We start from the raw sequence: 7,983 nt of genomic DNA, 5'->3' as shown, positions 1-7,983 counted from the left end.
CGCCCTTCATTGAAATTCCCATTTGCTCCCTTGTCTTACGCACTTTATTTACCTCCTTCCAGAACATCTTTTTATTCTCCCAAAAATTTAATGATACTCTCTCACCCCAAATCTCGTTTGAAGTCTTTTTCACCTCTTACACCTTTCCCTTGACCTCCTGTCTCTTTCTTTTATACATCTCCCACTCAATTGCATTTTTTCCCTGCAAAAATCGTCCAAATTCCTCTCTCTTCTCTTTCACTACTAATCTTACTCCTTCATCCCACCGCTCACTACCCTTTCTAATCAACCCACCTCCCACTCTTCTCATGCCACAAGCATCTTTTGCGCAATCCATCACTGATTCCCTAAATACATCCCATTCCTCCCCCACTCCCCTTACTTCCATTGTTCTCACCTTTATCCATTCTGTACTCAGTCTCTCCTGGTACTTCCTCACACAAGTTTCCTTCTCAAGCTCACTTACTCTCACCACTCTCTTCACCCCAACATTCACTCTTCTTTTCTGAAAACCCATACAAATCTTCACCTAAGCCTCAGCAAGATAATGATCAGACATCCCACCAGTTTCACCTCTCAGCACATTAACATCCAAAAGTCTCTCTTTCGCGCGCCTGTCAATTAACACGTAATCCAATAACGCTCTCTGGCCATCTCTCCTACTTACATACGTATACTTATGTATATCTCGCTTTTTAAACCAGGTATTCCCAATCACCAGTACTGTTTCAGCACATAAATCTACAAGCTCTTCACCATTTCCATTTACAACACTGAACACCCCAAATATACCAATTATTCCCTCAACTGCCACATTACTCACCTTTGCATTCAAATCACCCATCACTATAACCCGGTCTCATGCATCAAAACCACTAACACACTTACTCAGCTGCTCCAAAAACACTTGCCTCTCATGATCTTTCTTCTCATGCCCAGGTGCAGATGCACCAATAATCACCCATCTCTCTCCATCAACGTTCAGTTTTACCCATATCAATCGAGAATTCACTTTCTTACATTCCATGACATACTCCCACAACTCCTGTTTCAGGAGTACTGCTACTCCTTCCCTTGCCCTTGTCCTCTCACTAACCCCAGACTTTACTCCCAAGACATTCCCAAACCACTCTTCCACTTAACCGTTGAGCTTCGTTTCACTAAGAGCCAAAACATCCAGGTTCCTTTCCTCAAACATACTACCTATCTCTCCTTTTTTCACATGTGAGAATGAGATGGAGTGAGTCTTTTGAAGGTTTGTTGAATGTGTTTGATGATAGAGTGGCAGATATAGGGTGTTTTGGTCGAGGTGGTGTGCAAAGTGAGAGCGTTAGGGAAAATGATTTGGTAAACAGAGAAGAGGTAGTAAAAGCTTTGCGGAAGATGAAAACCGACAAGGCAGCAGGTTTGGATGGTATTGCAGTGGAATTTATTAAAAAAGGGGGTGACTGTATTATTGACTGGTTGGTAAGGTTATTTAATGTATGTATGACTCATGGTGAGGTGCCTGAAGATTGGCGGAATGCGTGCATAGTGCCATTGTACAAAGGCAAAGGGGATAAGAGTGAGTGTTCAAATTACAGAGGTATAAGTTTGTTGAGTATTCCTGGTAAATTGTATGGGAGGGTATTGATTGAGAGGGTGAAGGCACGTACTGAGCATCAGATTGGGGAAGAGCAGCGTGGTTTCAGAAGTGGTAGAGGATGTGTGGATCAGGTGTTTGCTTTGAAGAATGTATGTGAGAATTACTTAGAAAAGCGAATGGATTTGTATGTAGCATTTATGGATCTGGAGAAGGCATATGATAGAGTTGATACAGATGCTCTCTGGAAGGTATTAAGAATATATGGTATGGGAGGCAAGTTGTTAGAAGCAGTGAAAAGTTTTTATCGATGATGTAAGGCATGTGAACGTGTAGGAAGAGAGGAAAGTGATTGGTTCTCAGTGAATGTAGGTTTGCGGCAGGGGTGTGTGATGTCTCCATGGTTGTTTAATTTGTTTATGGATGGGGTTGTTAGGGAGGTGAATGCACGAGTTTTGGAAAGAGGGGCAAGTCTGTTGGGGATGCAGAGAGCTTGGGAATTGAGTCAGTTGTTGTTCGCTGATGATACAGCGCTGGTGGCTGATTCATGTGAGAAACTGCAGAAGCTGGTGACTGAGTTTGGTGAAGTGTGTGAAAGAAGAAAGTTAAGAGTAAATGTGAGTAAGAGCAAGGTTATTAGGTACAGTAGGGTTGAGGGTCAAGTCAATTGGGAGATAAGTTTGAATGGAGAAAAAATGGAGGAAGTAAAGTGTTTTAGATATCTGGGAGTGGATCTGGCAGCGGATGGAACCATGGAAGCGGAAGTGGATCATAGGGTGGGGGAGGGGACGAAAATCCTGGGAGCCTTGAAGAATGTGTGGAAGTCGAGAACATCATCTCGGAAAGCAAAATTGGTTATATTTGAAGGAATAGTGGTTCCAACAATGTTGCATGGTTGAGAGGCGTGGGTTATGGATAGAGTTGCGCGCATGAGGATGGATATGCTGGAAATGAGATGTTTGAGGACAATGTGTGGTGTGAGGTGGTTTGATCGAGTAAGTAACGTATGGGTAAGAGAGATGTATGGAAATAAAAAGAGCGTGGTTGAGAGAGCAGAAGAGGGTGTTTTGAAATGGTTTGGGCACATGGAGAGAATGAGTGAGGAAAGATTGACCAAGCGGATATATGTGTTGGAGGTTGAGGGAACGAGGAGAAGTGGGAGAACAAATTGTAGGTGGAAAGATGGAGTGAAAAAGATTTTGTGTGATCGGGGCCTGAACATGCAGGAGGGTGAAAGGAGGGCAAGGAATAGAGTGAATTGGATCGATGCGTTATACCGGGGTTGACGTGCTGTCAGTGGATTGAATCAGGGCATGCGAAGCGTCTGGGGTAAACCTTGGAAAGCTTTGTAGGTATGTATATTTGCGTGTGTGGACGTATGTTTATACATGTGTATGGGGGTGGGTTGGGCCATTTCTTTCGTCTGTTTCCTTGCGCTACCTCGCAAACGCGGGAGACAGCGACAAAGCAAAAAAAAAAGAAAAAAAAAAAAAAAAAAATATATATATATATATATATATATATATATATATATATATATATATATATATATGTATTTTTTTTTTTTTCTTTGTCGCTGTCTCCCGCATTTACGAGGTAGCGCAAAGTGTGTGGAAGAAGAAAGTTAAGAGTAAATGTGAATAAGAGCAAGGTTATTAGGTACAGTAGGGTTGAGGGTCAAGTCAATTGGGAGGTGAGTTTGAATGGAGAAAAACTGGAGGAAGTGAAGTGTTATAGATATCTGGGAGTGGATCTGGCAGCGGATGGAACCATGGAAGCGGAAGTGGATCATAGGGTGGGGGAGGGGGCGAAAATTCTGGGGGCCTTGAAGAATGTGTGGAAGTCGAGAACATTATCTCGGAAAGCAAAAATGGGTATGTTTGAGGGAATAGTGGTTCCAACAATGTTGTATGGTTGCGAGGCGTGGGCTATGGATAGAGATGTGCGCAGGAGGATGGATGTGCTGGAAATGAGATGTTTGAGGACAATGTGTGGTGTGAGGTGGTTTGATCGAGTAAGTAACGTAAGGGTAAGAGAGATGTGTGGAAATAAAAAGAGCGTGGTTGAGAGAGCAGAAGAGGGTGTTTTGAAATGGTTTGGGCACATGGAGAGAATGAGTGAGGAGAGATTGACCAAGAGGATATATGTGTCGGAGGTGGAGGGAACGAGGAGAAGAGGGAGACCAAATTGGAGGTGGAAAGATGGAGTGCAAAAGATTTTGTGTGATCGGGGCCTGAACATGCAGGAGGGTGAAAGGAGGGCAAGAAATAGAGTGAATTGGAGTCATGTGGTATACAGGGGTTGACGTGCTGTCAGTGGATTGAAGCAAGGCATGTGAAGCGTCTGGGGTAAACCATGGAAAGCTGTGTAGGTATGTATATTTGCGTGTGTGGACGTGTGTATGTACATGTGTATGGGGGGGGGGGGGTGGGGCCATTTCTTTCGTCTGTTTCCTTGCGCTACCTCGCAAACGCGGGAGACAGCGACAAAGTATAAAAAAAAAAAAAAAAAAAAAAAAAAATATATATATATATATATATATATATATATATATATATATATATATATATATATATATATATATATATATATATATATATATATATATCTATTTATGTATGCATATATGTATATATGCACTTCTCGTTCCCTCCAACTCTGACACAAATATCCTCATTGTCAATCTTTCCTCACTTATTCTCTCCATGTGACCAAACCGTTTAAAGTACACACTCTTCTGCTCTCTCAACCTTACTTTATTCATTACCACACATCTCTCTTACCTTTTCATTACTTACTCGATCAAACCACATCACACCAAATAATGTCCTCAAACATCTCACTTCCATCACAACCACCCTCCTCCGCACAACTCTATCTATAGCCCACGCTTCGCAACCATATAACATTGTTGGAACCACTATTCCTTCAAACATACCCATTTTTTCTTTACAAGATAACGTTATCGACTTCTACACATTTTCAACGCTAACAGAACTTTCGCCTCCTCCCCAACCCTATGATTCACTACCATTTCCATGGTTCCATCCACTGCCAAATCCACTCGCAGATATGTGAATCACTTCACTTCCTCTTGATTTTCTCCATTCAAACTTACCTCCGAAATGACTTGTCCCTCAAGCCAACTGTACCTAATGACCTAGCTTTCATTCACATTTACTCTCAGCTTTCCTCTTTCATACACCTTCCTAAACTCTGTCACCAGCTTCTGCAGTTTCTCATTCGAATTATTCATCAGTTAAATATATATATATATATATATATATATATATATATATATATATATATATATATATATATATATATATATTATTCCTGGGGATAGGGGATTAAGAATACTTCCCACGTATTCCCTGCGTGTCGTAGAAGGCGACTAAAAGGGGAGGGAGCGGGGGGCTGGAAATCCTCCCCTCTCGTTTTTTTTTTTTTTTTTTTTTTAATTTTCCAAAAGAAGGAGCAGAGGGGGCCAGGTGAGGATATTCCAAAAAAGGCCCAGTCCTCTCTTCGTAACGCTACCTCGCTAACACGGGAAATGGCGAATAGTTTGAAAAAAAAAAAAAAAAAAAAAAAATATATATATATATATATATATATATATATATATATATATATATATGAATATATATATATATATATATATATATATATACAAAAATATATATATATATATATATATATATATATATATTTTTTTTTTTTTTTGCCGCTGTCTCCCGCGTTTGCGAGGTAGCGCAAGAAAAAGACGAAAGAAATGGCCCAACCCACCCCCATACACATGTATATACATACGTCCACACACGCAAATATACATACCTACACAGCTTTTCATGGTTTACCCCAGACGCTTCACATGCCCTGATTCAATCCACTAACAGCACGTCAACCCCGGTATACCACATCGATCCAATTCACTCTATTGCTTGCCCTCCTTTCACCCTTCTGCATGTTCAGGCCCCGATCACACAAAATCTTTTTCACTCCATCTTTCCACCTCCAATTTGGTCTCCCACTTCTCGTTCCCTCCACCTCCGACACATATATCCTCTTGATCAATTTTTCCTCACTCATTCTCTCCATGTGACCAAACCATTTCAAAACACGCTCTTCTGCTCTCTCAACCACGCTCTTTTTATTTCCACACATCTCTCTTACCCTTACGTTACTTACTCGATCAAACCACCTCACACCACACATTGTCCTCAAACATCTCATTTCCAGCACATCCATCCTCCTGCGCACAACTCTATCCATAGCCTACGCCTCGCAACCATACAACATTGTTGGAACCACTATTCCTTCAAACATACCCATTTTTGCTTTCCGAGATAATGTTCTCGACTTCCACACATTCTTCAAGGCTCCCAGGATTTTCGCCCCTTCCCCTAACCTATGATCCACTTCCGCTTCCATGGTTCCGTCCGCTGCCAGATCCACTCCCAGATATCTAAAACACTTTACTTCCTTCAGTTTTGCTCCATTCAAACTTACTTCCCAGTTGACTTGACCCTCAACCCTACTGTACCTAATAACTTTGCTCTTATTCACATTTACTCTTAACTTACTTCTTTCATACACTTTACCAAACTCAGTCACCTGCTTCTGCAGTTTCTCACATGAATCAGCCACCAGCGCTGTATCATATATATATATATATATATATATTTTTTTTTTTTTTCTTTTTTTTTTGCTCTGTCGCTGTCTCCCGCGCTTGCGAGGTAGCGCAAGGAAACAGACAAAAGAAATGGCCCAACCCACCCCCATACACATGTATATACATACGTCCACACACGCAAATATACATACCTACACAGCTTTCCATGGCTTACCCCAGACGCTTCACATCCCCTGATTCAATCCACTGACAGCACGTCAACCCCCGTATACCATATCGATCCAATTCACTCTATTCCTTGCCCTCCTTTCACCCTCCTGCATGTTTTGGCCCCGATCACACAAAATCTTTTTCACTCCATCTTTCCACCTCCAATTTGGTCTCCCACTTCTCCTCGTTCACTCCACCTCCGACATATATATCCTCTTGGTCAATCTTTCCTCACTCATCCTCTCCATGTGCCCAAACCATTTCAAAACACCCTCTTCTGCTCTCTCAACCACGCTCTTTTTATTTCCGCACATCTCTCTTACCCTTACGTTACTTATTCGATCAAACCACCTCACACCACACATTGTCCTCAAACATCTCATTTCCAGCACATCCATCCTCCTGCGCACAACTCTATCCATAGCCCACGCCTCGCAACCATACAACATTGTTGGAACCACTATTCCTTCAAACATACCCATTTTTGCTTTCCGAGATAATGTTCTCGACTTCCACACATTCTTCAAGACTCCCAGGATTTTCGCCCCCTTCCCCACCCTATGATCCACTTCCGCTTCCATGGTTACATCCGCTGCCAGATCCACTCCCAGATATCTAAAACACTTTACTTCCTCCAGTTTTTCTCCATTCAAACATACCTCCCAATTGACTTGACCCTCAACCCTACTGTACCTAATTACCTTGCTCTTATTCACATTTACTCTTAACTTTCTTCTGTCACACACTTTACCAAACTCAGTCACCAGCTTCAGCAGTTTCTCACATGAATCAGCCACAGCGCTGTATCATCAGCGAACAACAACTGACTCACTTCCCAAGCTCTCTCATCCCCAACAGATTTCATACTAGCCCCTCTTTCCAAAACTCTTGCATTCACCTCCCTAACAACCCCATCCATAAACAAATTAAACAACCATGGAGACATCACACACCCCTGCCGCAAACCTACATTCACTGAGAACCAATCACTTTCCTCTCTTCCTACACGTACACATGCCTTACATCCTCGATAAAAACTTTTCACGGCTTCTAACAACTTGCCTCCCACACCATATATTCTTAATACCTCCCACAGAGCATCTCTATCAACTCTATCATATGCCTTCTCCAGATCCATAAATGCTGCATACAAATCCATTTGCTTTTCTATGTATTTCTCACATACATTCTTCAAAGCAAACACCTGATCCACACATCCTCTACCTCTTCTGAAACCACACTGCTCTTCCCCAATCTGATGCTCTGTACATGCTTTCACCCTCTCAATAAATACCCTCCCATATAATTTACCAGGAATACTCAACAAACTTATACCTCTGTAATTTGAGCACTCACTCTTATCCCCTTTGCCTTTGTACAATGGCACTATGCACGCATTCCGCCAATCCTCAGGCACCTCACCATGAGTCATACATACATTAAATAACCTTACCAACCAGTCAATAATACAGTCACCCCCTATTTTAATAAATTCCACTGCAATACCATCCAAACCTGCTGCCTTGCTGGCTTTCATCTTCCGCAAAGCTTTTACTAC

This window comes from Panulirus ornatus, chromosome 17 (assembly GCF_036320965.1).
Source record: "Panulirus ornatus isolate Po-2019 chromosome 17, ASM3632096v1, whole genome shotgun sequence".
Lineage (NCBI taxonomy): Eukaryota > Metazoa > Arthropoda > Malacostraca > Decapoda > Palinuridae > Panulirus > Panulirus ornatus.
The sequence above is the reverse complement of the archived record's forward strand: the minus strand, read 5'-3'. Positions refer to the sequence as shown.